The sequence below is a fragment of the Lycorma delicatula genome, chromosome 6 (assembly GCF_047948215.1).
Source record: "Lycorma delicatula isolate Av1 chromosome 6, ASM4794821v1, whole genome shotgun sequence".
NCBI classification, from domain to species: domain Eukaryota; kingdom Metazoa; phylum Arthropoda; class Insecta; order Hemiptera; family Fulgoridae; genus Lycorma; species Lycorma delicatula.
In genome coordinates, this window is record NC_134460.1 from 96444816 (window position 1) to 96459357 (window position 14542).

Sequence of the window (14542 nt, forward strand, 5' to 3'; positions counted from 1 at the left end):
ATGTGATTTTTATGCCACTTTATTAATTTGTATTCTATAGTTATGATTTAGTTTCGGTTTTAAGATATTTTAATACGGAATTGAGGAAGGTGAAGAAATAACATCTTTTCAGAAACGATTGACTGGAATCAGTTTTCTCATTTAAGTTACGTTCTACAAGCCATAGTTGGCCATGTAACAATGAGACACAAGTCACCCTCAGAAAAATTGTTTGTAATTTAGCTAGTTAAAGAACCACTTAAATCTTAAGAAGAAAACCTTTGTTTGTAATTTAGCTATTTAGCTATTTTTTTTTTTTTTTTTTTTTTTTTTCATCTTCCTCAAATTAATTTATTTTGTATAATTATAAATTATCTATCGCTTTACAGAGACTTCTTTTCTTTCTAATATTTCATTCTATAATTACAGCGATTACGTCATATAATTGATATATATTATTATGAAGAAATGTTAACAACAATGTATGATTGTTTCTTGCAGTTTTCCTTAATAATAATTTTCATATTACATTTAAATGTAGAAAACATTTACGTGTTTTTTTTTTTTTAATTTTATTTTTTATTTCCTCAGTTTTTATAAAACATATATTTAATTTTTGAGGAAAAATTAATCAAGATAGTTTATCTATCAATAATAAAGTTTTTTTTATTTGATCTGTTTTATGAAATGTAATTACATTATATATAAATGTATTAATTTATCACATACGTCACTTTAATAATTAAACTGCAGAACGTAGAAACTTAGAAATAAAAATATTCATATTCGGCTTCTTCTGGCAGAATAAAATTATATCTAGCTAAACTAAAAAATTTAGTTGTTCAGTTACTAATTTAGTTACACACTTCGATGGACATCTTAAAACACTTATTACATCAGGCTACAGATAACCAGCGCGAATAAGAATACGCTCACTCAAATATGAGAGGAGTTTTAAGAGAACATACAAGTATCTTTTCTCACAGTCAAAGCCTTGCCCCAACGCATTCAAATCGAGGTATCTCAACAACTAATAAAGATACAGGATTCATATGGGGTTTAAAATACTCAACACGTCAAGAACCATCAAATGAGTTAACACCTATCTCAACACCCAGTTCCTAAAAATGTTTCAAGGGATCGTTAATTAAATTAGATTAACCAATAAGAAATCACGAATATGATTTCTGATTGGTTTGACGGACTGAGAAATGACATAGTAACTGTAACACTAAAAATTTTAATTCGTACATATGATACGAAGTTTGAACGATAATATATATTTCGGGAAAGAACGAAATATCGAAAGCGGGAAAGAAGAAATGTAGACAGATATTGTCGTTAGTTACTGTTTAGGCATTTGCCGTTAATTCTAGGTTTCTAGACAAACTCTGAACACGTAGGGTTGTTCGTACATTCCAACGCGGTCGGTTACTTTTGTACCTGAACTAGGTTTTAGCCATGATCAATATTTTACGTTGCAATATTTCACACGCAAAATCTTTTAGAAATGTGAAAGTGGAGATTAAACCAAAGGGTTGACGCACAGCTAATATTGCTGGAAGTTTTATAAAGACATAAAGTAAATTATCTATTATAAATTAATTTGTTTACTGATGCTACGGAGCAGCATGGGTCTCCTAGTGTAGATTTAACATCATTTATAACTAAAAATTGTTAAATTTAGTTATTTACCATATTAATTATAATTTTTTATCAATTTTAAATTATAAACATTTTTCTAATAATAAGGAAAATGTATAATTAGAAAGAAGCATACTTGCAATTGACTGAACTATGTTTCTTATTTCCCTTTCAATACTTGGAAAAATTTTAAATAATTTTTTATGAAATTTATAATCCAATAAATTTCTTTTATAGATATACCATAGCTTTACTAATTTTAGAAATTTGTTAAACTTCTAGAATTTTTAAATTTGTTATAGAGAGATAGAGATAGAGAGATGGATTCAAAGTAATTAATTATATTTTAATTAAAGTATTTATCGAAAAATAGTTTGGCATAACTTTACATTAAAATAAAACTTACTACTATATGTATATATAAAACGATATGTCGTGACTAATTCAAAATCAACGCTCAGCAAAAACTACTGATGATTAATTGACGAAAATTTATTACGATGTATATAAGGGCACAATAAGGAAGGATTTTTTAAAATTCTGAGTTTAAAGAGTTAAAATTATTGATTAAGAGATTTCATTTGAATTTCTACGTAATAAATGAAGCAATTAAGTTATAGTGTTAATTTTGTGTGAATATCTAAAACCCAATTTCTAGATTATTTGAAATTTGATCTTGAAAGGAGTGAAAAAAGGGTAAAAAATGTTCAAATAATGATTGCAAATTTTCCCCATTTCAAACTATACTAAACGAGATATTTACTCGATCTGGGCATGCAAATATTTTTCAGATAAATATATAATAACCATTTTCGGATTTTATGAATTTTAATATTTTAAGGGATACAAAAAAGTTGTTTACATTCTTTCCATTTTATACTAGCGCTAGGGAATCAATATTTTTGAGATTTGATAACGCTGTAATGGTAATTAATGTTTCTAATCCTGATTATGTATTTCGCAGTCAAAGCCGCGTCGAGAAATCTAAAAACCTATTAATAGGTATTGTATTGACCAAACTGTTACTCTGAAGAAATTACAATACACTAATAGTTTTTATAAATTGAACAAGCTTTAATTTTTATTTATTATTATTATTCTTACAAGCATGAGTTTAATGAAATGAACACAGGTGGATTCAGGAGGGCAGAGCCTCCTAGTCGGGAAGGGCGAACGAAGCCAGTCCTGACCAGCTAAACATCCCCTGACCGCGCAGACGCAAGTAACCATATAGCGCGGACAAAGCCGCGATGGAGATGTTAGTAATTATATATATATATATATATATTTTTTTATTACAATTATTTGTCATAATGTTGTGAATTATTATTTCCTGAATTTTTGTTTATTTTTCTTAAAATATAATATGTAATTTTTAAAAGATAATAGAGGTTTAAATATTTCAATTCTGATATTTTGTTATATATAACATATATTTGCGATTAAAAATGTAAATACCCTATTAAATAGTAATTTTGGATATGAAAAATGTACTTAATATTTATATTAAATTTATAAACTTTTATTATTTTTAATCCGATTATTAGCTGCATAATATTTCGAAACATTTTTTTCCTAAATTACGTATGTTTATTTATAGTCTCATAAGTAATGTTCTGGATTATAGGGGTATGATGAATGATGGGTTGAGGGATAACTTGTAGGAAGGGAAAGAGATACTGGTATCTCCCTTTGGACTCATTACACGTTATGTAAACAGAAATTTTACCCTAAGGGACTTAGATATGATTTTTCTTTTATGTTGAAGATATATGTATCCTATGAACATTTTCTTTCATCTTAAATTAAAATATTCATTGAATTGAAAATCCGAGTTTCTGTATATATTTCCTCTTTTTTTTTTAATGATAAAACTTTTACTTAATATAAATACGCTATAATGTAGCCTATGTGTGCTGATATAAGAGGCATTGAATGCTGTTTCAAAGTAAAATTGATGTAAATTTTGAGCCGAGTTAGTCCAGGTAATTTGCAGTCTTTTTTTTTCATTGAACGTTTACACAATTTGTCTCAAAAAAAAAATTGTTTAAATCATATTTAGTAAAATATTTTTAAATCTTTATTAGTTATTTTACTTAATAAAAAAAAAAAAAATGATATATTTTTTGTTTGTTTTAATTTGGATTTATTAAATTAAAAATTAAGGAAATTTTTTACTTATAAAGAATTATTATTGTTTTAGTGTACATATGATTATCAGGTAGCTGAAAATTAATTTCACCTACCTCTAACGTTTTTTATAATTGAGATAACTGGATGCGGTTTGCGAATTCTTCCTTGTACTGAGGGGCTGCTTCAATAAACTTATATTTCACTCGTTTTTATTTCTGGTCGCGCAGGGCGGGGGGCAACTCAAAAAATTTTAAATGGGACCATAGTCATTTGATATATCATTTTAAATAGCTTCCCGAGCTCTTTAAAATGATTTTTCTGGGATAAGAAAAGTGATAAAATTAAAACTAAATTTTGATCTCCCAATTTAAAATTGCGGCCAACAGTGTGTTTCTTTCAGATATCTATATAGATAACTGTAGTTATCTATATATATATGCTAGACTTATATATGCTGCACTTAAATTTTTTTGTTATTTGAGATATCCTGATTCTGTCTTTGGAAATCTTCTCCATTAAGAGAGGCTAACTCTGTCAGTCCCAGTTTAGAGTATTCGTCCTTCGTGATGATGGGGTGGGAGGCAGGGGCAACTGGAGTCTCTACAAGACTACACCTCATTTACTTCTCAACACATAGCATCATCATCTAAATTGGGCTGGGGGAAAGTTGCTTATTGTTTACTAGTTGAACAGATTGCAACGTAAACATTAGGAATAGTAGCAATAATATATAAAAAATATGTATATATATATATATATATATATATATATATATATATATATATATATATATATACATACACACACATATATATATATATATATATATACACACACACATATATATATCCTTATCATTTGTTAAAGTTAAATAATTCATAAAAAATAATTGTTCATAATTCTACGTTACAGTCGAACTTTAATAAATCTTTTATAAAAAGTTTAGTTAAATTTTATTATTATTATAGCGTTTCCAGACTCGTCTATTGACCATTGAAATCTTCTGGGAAGTCATCTGTCTCATCAGATATTTTCCAGAAATTTGGAATGTACGTTATTTAGTAATAACGTACATTCCAAATTTAGAAATTAAAACACTACAGTTATATTCCTTTCCACCAACTTATTTATTTATAAAGTCTAATAATTATTATCAATAACGTATCTGAATTGTAATTTTCTTCTATCAACTGAATTAAGACTGATATTTATTCATGAAAGATAAATTTCATGTAAAAACTTCATCTTCTCGTAGAAGTGAAGTTGCTGGATTCTGATTCGTAGAAACTCCTTCGCAATATTATGTATAGTTTTAGATGAAAAATTAAGAAAACCCCTGTTGATCTAGTTTTAATCTCTTCATTGTAAAAATAGCTGATTTTTAGTCGAGAGTTATCAGGTCCGAATCCTAATAAAAGTGGTTGCATTTATTCGGATTTGAATACTAGATAGTGGATACCGTTGTTCTTTGGTGGTTTTTATGTTTTTTGTTTTTTTTTTGTTTAACCTCAGGGTCCACAGCTAAGTATTGCTTCAGAGGATGAGATGAATGACTTGTAGCATGTGTGAAAATGCCATGGCTGACTGGGATTCGAACCCAGGACCTCAGGGTGAAAGGCCGAGACGCTTCTAGTCGCGCCACTCTTTGGTGGATGGGTTTCATTTAACCATAAGTCTCAGGAATGGTAAGTCCGAGTCTGTTCAAAACTATACATTAACTGTTACACTGATGAGTCGCTAATGACTTTAATTGTTGATGCGACTATTAATAAAAATAAAGAAGGCAAAAATCTAATAAAAGAAAAGATGTTTACTCCTTGTAGAGCAAACACCTTAAACTAGACATCTTCGAAATTTATTTAAAAACAGTACATTAGACCAATGTACATTCATTATACGTACCAATTTATAAAAATTATTCAGAAATGAACCCGCCTTTTTCATCACATTTCTTAGCACGCTTTTGTACGGCTTTTGTTGCTCTTTTTTGTTCTTAGGGCTGTCCTTACATTCATAATGCGGAAAATTACTTCCTCACGAGAATGAATTTTTGTTTTGTATACAATATTTTTCATCCATACCCAGACGCAAAGATCTGAAGGTGTTAAATCAGGCAATCTTGGGGGCCAGGAGTGTGGGTGTCCACGACCTTTCTTAAAAAAATGTTGATTTAAGTGAGTGGAAACGGCATAAGAGAAGAGGGGTGGCGCGGAGTCTTGCTGGAAGTTTACTTTGCGTCTCAGCGCTGAAGGAACATCTTTAAGTAGCCGCGGCAATTTTTGAAGAAAGTGCAAGCAACTTGTTCTCAATATTTAAGCGGCTCAGTAATATATTCGATCCAAAAAGTTGATTGTGAAGATGGCCGTACTTTACATTGACACTAAATCGATGTTGAAAATTGCCTTCTACTATTTCATGAGGATTTACTTCTGCCCCATACATACTCATAGAAAGCGTAAGCTGTTGAAGCCATTTTGAGTGAAATTTTCCTCGTCGGTAAACAATACACATTTGTAGATTTGCCGATTTGTATTCCACCAGTTGCAGAACTCCAAGCGAAGCGAACCGGATCCTGAATGTCAATGTTAAACTGGCTGTTTATAATAAGCCAGCCATTAACATTTAAACATAACATTTAAACTTGTTTTGTTTAAATGTCCTCCACACCGTTACATACACCCAAAATAAATATCATATCAGTGTATTCCTCTCTTGTAAATAAGTATGGCATTACTTCAGTGGCATACCGATCATGTTCAAACTAAAATTCACAGAAAACCTTTTTGCTAACGACAGCACAGTTCACAGTACCCAATATACTTAATGTATCTTACAGACTCATTTAAACACTAATACAGTATTGCGCCTTGTTGACCAGCTGTTGTTATTTTATCAACTTTTAAATAATAATTTTTCAAATAATTTATTTTATTTTTGTCGTTAATAAAAAAAATATTATCTAAGTAATTTTTATTTATTTATTTTAATTGTTACGTAATTTCCAGTTTTTTTTTTTTTTTTTTACTTTTATGGCCGCAAAGGACCACTTTAGTCAGAATAATTCAAGTCTTTTTTGCCAATCTTTTGGCCTTAAAGTTCTTAGCTTTTACTTTCTCCCAATATTTAGTCATTCTTACTGATCTTGCTTTACGTTCCTCTGCTGAATAAACCCTTTTTGTATAATTAAAAGTTCTTACTTTAAAGTTGGTATTCGGATCTTTAATAACAAATTTTAATTTTTCGGGTTTATTAAGTAAATCTTCGTAAGTCAAATTTAATTCTTGCATGTCTTCTTTAATTTCTTTGATCCATAATGGCGGAATTTTTGAAGACCAAAATCGATCGATAATTCTCTTAGTAATTCTATCCTGCTGTAATCTTAACAAGTGTGCACAGAAAGAAATTCATAAACATAAAGTTCCAGTTTTTATTTTATTTTTAAAAGCAATTTTTTTATAGTAAATTTTGTTTCTGCAAAATGTTCACATCAAAAAAGAACTTTATTGTTTTTTACATTAATATTTTTACATTATACTTTTCTCACAAATTTAGTAATGTACTGTTTCTAAATAAAATTCATACTTTTCTTTGTTTTATTCAACCTGACTTAGACCATTTTGTTCAAAATTAAATTCTCTACATGTTTTGTGGAAGTTTTATGTGTTTTTTACCTATTTAATAAAGTTATTGTACGTAAAACATAAAAATACCGGATTTCTAACCCAATTTATTGGTTTTCGCCTCAGATTTCTCAGAAACTACTGCAGATATAAACGTCTGGGACCTACTTTATTAGTTGTTAAGGTCAAAAACCATAAGAAATCATTAATTCTTCTCTTAATTAAAGTCATAAAAATTTTAGCACTACCTCATTTCACCGGGTAGCTAAAATCCGAACGAAATTTTTCACTGGCCATAACCCGCAAACGAAGCATTTTAGGACATGTTTTTATGAATTTTTTCCATTATTTTCACGAGTAGAATATGTTATTAAAGTCCTGGGAGAACTTTGTGATAAATTCTGTACCTGTGTATATATGGGATGTTATCTCTTATTATAATATTTTTCGAGAAACACCTGATAGTGATTGTTGATCTTTTTATAAAATCGTGAATGATTATAAATCGTAAATTACATCATTATTACTATTTTTTTAACCCTAGTCATCAATCAATATCTGAATATCATGTTACTACAACTACATATAACTATTTGTTTTAGTTATCAATTTTTATTTTTATTTTACCCAATCACAACCACTGATAGGAGATTATATTATAATAGTATAATTATATATTTTTTTTTATTAATCAAAGTTTTCGTATCTCTTTTCTGCTTTACTTAATACTTCTTATACGAGTATATTATTTAACGGAAATAGAAATTTTATGAAAGAATTAATTAAGTAAATAAAAAAGGAAACAAATAAATATCAGTTTAACTAATCTGGCGTAAGTATAAATTGTGCTGAATTTTCATCGTTAAAATTCCCATGAATGAAAGGGATAGTTATACGGGTGTTTGGGGTTATAGGGGTTGTTATAGATAATGCTACCAACTTAATATAATTCTTTAAAAAAGTCGTTATTACTCATTCGTACCTTCCAAGTTTCATACAGCTTGTTTTTTACATGTGTGTATTCAAATTAGAGTTTTGTGGATAAAATTCATTATAAGAGATAACTATCAGTTCAAGTAAATTTTAAATATATCTACACGTGTACGTGTATAATCTGATAAAAACAACCTGCAGAAAATTTTATGAATATATGTTATATTTGTAATTTGTCGTCAAGGAATAATTTGCATAAACATAAAAATCGAATACAATTTTTAAAGTAACTGGTGGAACTTTCTTTGAATACATTTTTTTTTTTTTTTTAACAAAACCAAAAAATATTTTGAATTAATCGGCTTAGTAAACTAATTTTGCGTAATCTATTTATTTTTTGTTTAAATATATTCTATAATTATTAATTTACCTTTAAATAAAAATAATAAAATGAATGCAAATAAAATTTATAGTCTATATTATGATGGTGAAAGTGAGGCAAGATTAAATATGGCGTAACGCAAGTTAATTTAAGGCATTATTTTCCGTTTATAATTGGCAATTGCTTGCCAGATGAATAATGTTTACCATCATCTTGTTAGAAGATAAAATTGCTATTTCTCTTTTACATTCACAGTAGTTTATTTACATTTTATTTAATAACCAATTATATAATATTTGAGATTATCTACCTTTTTTTAATGGTAGCGTTGTTATTAATTTTTTTCTTTATGTAATATTTTACGTAGATGTATCTTGTTAATAAATGATTAAAATATAATTTTTTTTAATATCTAAAAATTAGGATTATGAAATGAAATAATCTCCAAATACCAATAAAGATTATTTTTTCTTTTTTTTTTGCTACATCGATCGTCGGTGGAATTTCGTAGGTTCGTGAGTCTTCCAAAGGAAGTTTGACTTCGTTGGTGAAATCCAAATACGTAGTTGGAGTCGAACAAAGAACCTTAGATATGGCAGCAGTCGGTTTTTTGACTTTTAAAATCTCTGTGCTTATTACAGAGGTACCTATAAAAATAAATAAATAATCAGATATCGTGAACAGTTTATAAAAATAAATAAATATGGGTAAATTAATGTATTACCTACTACTACTACTATTTTTTGTTTATCTATTTCAATAACATACTTCTAGTTAATGTAATCTTTTTCACGACTTTTAACATCGAATGGCCTTTACGAAATCTTAAAAAATTTTCGTAATTAATTAACCGCCAATTTATCTTTATCGCGGTCTTTGTTATTTTGTAACTTTAGACAGAGTTGACCGATATGATTTCAAAAATTTTTGTCATCTCTTCAAGAACTACTCATATCTTCTTCTAGTTTTTTACCGACTTTTCGAAGAAAAATAGTTTATTACCTTCGGTATATGGCGGAAAATAATGAATTTTCTTTACTTTTTGGTGTATGAGGAGTACGAAAATACCATTCACTTTTATAATAGCCTATGTATAAAATTTGTGGCTCGAAAATCTCCAAAACTACTTGATCAATTTCATTGAAAGTTAGGTATGTTATAGTAGTGTATCTGAAGTTGTGCATCGCACAATTTGATGAAGATTGGCGGAGTCGTTCTTGAGTTACGCTCGATTTAAAATCAAAAGGAGTTTAGCTAGGTAAGTTAGAAGCATGGATTGTTACGGTCCTGCAATTTGGATAGTGGAAAAAAAATAAAACAATGAAAAGTTGGTCTTCTTGCGCAGAAAGACGCAATTTTTAAAAAAAAAATATAAAATAAACAAGATAACACTTTTTTTAAGTCATAATAACTTAATCTCATTTAAGTTATCATTGTAATTTTTTTGTTTTTTTTTTTTAATAGAAAAACCAGCATAATAAGCGTTGTTGATATCGTTTGAAAATTTACAGCAAACTTAAAAGGTGTACGCCATTTTATTCCTCTGTTATTAAAATTTCCCGTCCAATTTTTCAAATAACGAGCAATTTATCTTTATCGCCGTCTTTGTAATTTTGTAACTTCGTATTTGGTAGATATGATTTCAAAAATTCTTTCATCTCTTTTTAGAACTACCCATTTTCTTCTTCCTGTAATTTTTATAGTACATGGATGTTCTGTTTTGATTTAAGTTTTTTTTCAGTTTTGAAAATTGTACTTACGTTTCTTATTAATTTTTTTTTTGTATTTAAATTATATTCGTTCAAAGATATTTAAGATATTTTTATTCGTTTTTTTAATATTTTTATGTAGGTTGAGACTGATAAAGCGTAATATTTATTTGCTTATTGCTTCTTTATTTATATTACATGAAGTTTTATGTAAATGTTTGATATTACTGTTTTAATAAGTCTGTTATTACTGCTGGTCTGTTTTGGAGGGGTGAGGGGGAAATCTTATATAGTTATTAGAAGTTAAAATAAATAGGCATACATTTATTCTAGTATAGTGATATAGTAAACTTTGAAGCAAATATTTATTCCGATCTAACTCTGAAATGTTATTTTAATAAGTTAATACCATTAAAGCACACGATAATTTATCCTACTGCAGTAATATTGATCTTTCACTCATTAACTCATATAAACACTCAAGTACATGTATAAATACATGCCCACATACACACCCGGTAATATTTTCCATACACCTCTGTACTACTTCGTAACGTACCTTACATAGGTCAACAACAGCGAAGCCAGCAACTTAGCAAGCGTTGTTGGCATCGTTTGAAAACTTAGGACGAACGTGAAAGGGTGGGTACGCCATTTTATTCCTCTATCAAGGAAATTTCTCCCTCCCTTTTTTCCGTGTGTTATTGGCAATAGCCAGCCGCTTGCACTCCCCCGACCACCCTCGAACAACCCTCAGTCACTAGCGCTAACTCGCTTCCTAATATCGGTACTGTATTCGTTACCATAGCGACCATCCACTCCCCCACTCGTCATTTAAGCGCTTGCGCGTGTGTAAGTTCCCTCAATTCGATAACACTACTTCCTAACATAACAATAGACTAAGAACAGACATACAGCCTTGCCATGCCTTGCCCGTACCTTACTTTATATCTTATTACATTAATATTTTTTGTACATATCTAATATATATTTTTTTTCATTAATATTAATAAATTTTGATTCATCTTTTTTTCTTTGAAAGAAATTCTGCCAGCAGATGCAATGATAAAAGAAATAAGCTTAATAATATATTTTCTTGTAGAATTATATGATATATATGCTATAAGATTTAAAAACATTTAAAAAATTGTTTTATATTGCAAATTTATTAAAATAAAACAAATAGAAAATGTAATCATAATATATTTATCTAAACAAACGAATGTTAAATTTACTGGTTGCTGAATAGGAGATAACAACTTTCACTATTTTACGACCGTTCTGAAAGCAATTTGGACTTACGGGATTCAGCACTGAGGAACTACGAGAAACAGCAACGATAAGATAATACAGCAATTCCAAAACAAATTACTGAAGAGCGTAACAGAAGCGTCTTGGTTCTTAAGAAGCATTGAAATTCACGAATATCTGGGTTTACCTATGTTCGAGAAGAAATATAAACTGTGGTTAGACACCCACGTGAACTATTAGCCTTCTAGACAATAGTGAAGACGTTAGAAGATTAAAAAGACTTGACATGTTTATTTGGACCACGGTGTTTTATGTGATTTGAGTTGGAGCTGCATCAACTGAGTGTTATCCATCAATTCATTATTTCACTTTGTTCAATTTTAGTTATTATTCTTTCGTTATTAATTTTAGTTTTATTTTCACTTTTTACAATGTTACATCGTTTCTCTTGTTTATTAACCCGTATGATTGTTTTTGTCTTGTGTTGAGCTACCAGTGGTACTTAAATCTGTGTTTACTTACAATGAATGTTCTCTATAGGAATATTAGGATCAGTAGACAGTAATTATTAAAAACGGATTAGTTTTATCTTAATCTACTTCAAATCACGGCCTTTTTTTACCGATTTAGAATATGTATAAAACTGTACCGTAGTTAAAGTAACGTATTAAAAAAATTCTTTCTACGGATAGTTGATTTCGAAAATTTTTCTACCTATTATTACCTGATATACTTTGTTTTATTTTTGTTATTTCTACATCTTATTAAAAATAAAAAACTGTAATAAGTAAATTTAATGTAGCGTACGGGTTATTTAAAGTACATTAAATATCGATTAACATCGCTATTAAATAGAATCGATTTATGAAGCCAAGTCTATACATAGACCTGATGTATATCCGTTATAAATGAGAGAAACCGTGTTTGTGTATAAATTTCCAATTATAACACATTTATAATATATTCAATTTTGCTCTGCGTAAGTCAATTTGAACTCATAGGAATGATAAATGTAATTTAATACTTATAGAAAAGTTTGTTATCCAATTTTCCTGTTCATATTTAACCAGTTAAACCAACAGAATATTTAAAAGCAATTTGCTTTCTTATGTATCAGTTACCTAAATATATCGACGTGTGTAATCACGTTATAATTTTGTATGATTAATTCATTAATACACAAAACTGTGATTTATATTAATAGAATATATATATAAAACAAAAATTTTGGTTGTCAGATTTCAACGGAAATATGCATTTTGACCATCCCTGAAACCATTGTGACTAGTTTCGGCGTGGCTTAATTTCGTCAGAACAGTGTTTAACGTCAAAAGATTATTATTATTATTATCTATTTGGCTGGATACTTCTCCAATGTATTTTGTTTTTTTTTTAATACGTTTCTAATTTATTGGGACGTATTTTATATTAATTCAAAAAATTATACATATATATATATATATATATATATATATATAATTTAAACCTAATTTAAATTTTAATAATTAATTTATAAATTAATTAACAAAAATGAATAAAAAATATTTAATGATGAAATATTTCTGTATTTTACTGTTAGCCTTTAGATTGCAATCGACTTGACCAAAAGTGTCAAAAAACCCCCAAAATCCAAAACATTTGGATTTTGGTCTTTTTCTTAACTGCAGAAATAAGCTCTCATTGAGAAGTATTCAACGATATATCATAAGTGACATATTTTCGTTGATTGGAATCAACGAAAATATTTTTTTTTTTTTTTTTTTTTTTTTTTACTTAATCTTTATTGATTTATTAATAAAACCTCTGACTGTAATTTTTTTTTATAATAAATAATAATTCAATAATAAAAATAAAAAAAAACATATATGAAAAAATATCAGAAGTTATTAATGAAATAAAATTGTATATACTTGTCATTTTAATAGGTCATTTTAATAATTTGTAATTTAATAGGCATACAAGGAAATCATGTTGTATCCCCGTTAGTTTTTTTTTAATAAAAGTCGATAGAGAAGAAAGTATGTCGGAAAAGAGAAAAAATTAAAAGCTTACAATTTAGCTTATTTATTTTTATTCGATTCTTTAATAACTAAAACAAAATCGGAAAAATTCGTAGACAAGAACCGTTTATAAAAGATTAAAATTAAATAAATATTTCAACCGTTAAACAGTCATCAACCCATACAGTATAATTAATAATGGTAATTACGTCGTCTAAAACAAAGTTATAATAATTTTTTTTAAATACTATAAATGATAAAACTAAAAAAAAAATAATGTTTAAATTGCTAAACATTACAAAATAAATTGAACAATTTTCTTTTTAACAAACCAACTCGTAAGTGAAAAGTTAGAGAAATGCAATCAAAACCACTTAAATTCCCCTGTTTTATGACCAGAAGACTGAATATTGCCTCAACCCCCTACAAATGGTAGCCTTTATTTAATAATCACAAATAAAAATACCCTTTTTTAGGTTTACCAGTACTTGTTTTTATTTATTATAGGTTGATTTTTATACTTATATGCAAACTTCCACTTCCATATTGATGATGATTGTATTTTACAAGTCGAAATACCTAATTGTCTTTAGGAGTTTATTTTTGTGTAAGTAGTTCCTGAACGCTTTTTTCTTTTAGATTTTTAATACGCTAGCTTACTAAATCAGCATTATTTACAACTTAATGGCTTATTTTCGTCAAACCGTGTTTAACCTCAAAAGATTATTATATATATATGTATATTATTTTTAATACATCTCCAATGAATTGAAACGTATTTTATATTAATTTAAAAATATATATATATATATTTTTGCAGCTAGCCTTTAAAAAATATATCTTTTTGATCAGCAGTCTTTATCGTATGGTGTTCATATATTATTTTTCTTA

At 27.9% G+C, this 14542-nt stretch overlaps 2 long non-coding RNA genes across 2 annotated transcripts in view; one reads left to right on the forward strand and one right to left on the reverse strand.

The window, feature by feature from the left end:
* The window catches only part of LOC142326479 (uncharacterized), a 390885-nt gene that overhangs the window by 173102 nt on the left and 203241 nt on the right, over positions 1 to 14542 (forward strand). The window contains exon 2 of the long non-coding RNA XR_012756793.1: positions 5269 to 5441. This is a non-coding gene — a long non-coding RNA (uncharacterized LOC142326479). The remainder of the gene's footprint in view (positions 1 to 5268; positions 5442 to 14542) is intronic.
* LOC142326620 (uncharacterized) overlaps positions 9186 to 14542 on the reverse strand; it is a 50384-nt gene continuing 45027 nt past the window's right edge. Inside the window, exon 3 of the long non-coding RNA XR_012756808.1 lies at positions 9186 to 9338. This is a non-coding gene — a long non-coding RNA (uncharacterized LOC142326620). The remainder of the gene's footprint in view (positions 9339 to 14542) is intronic.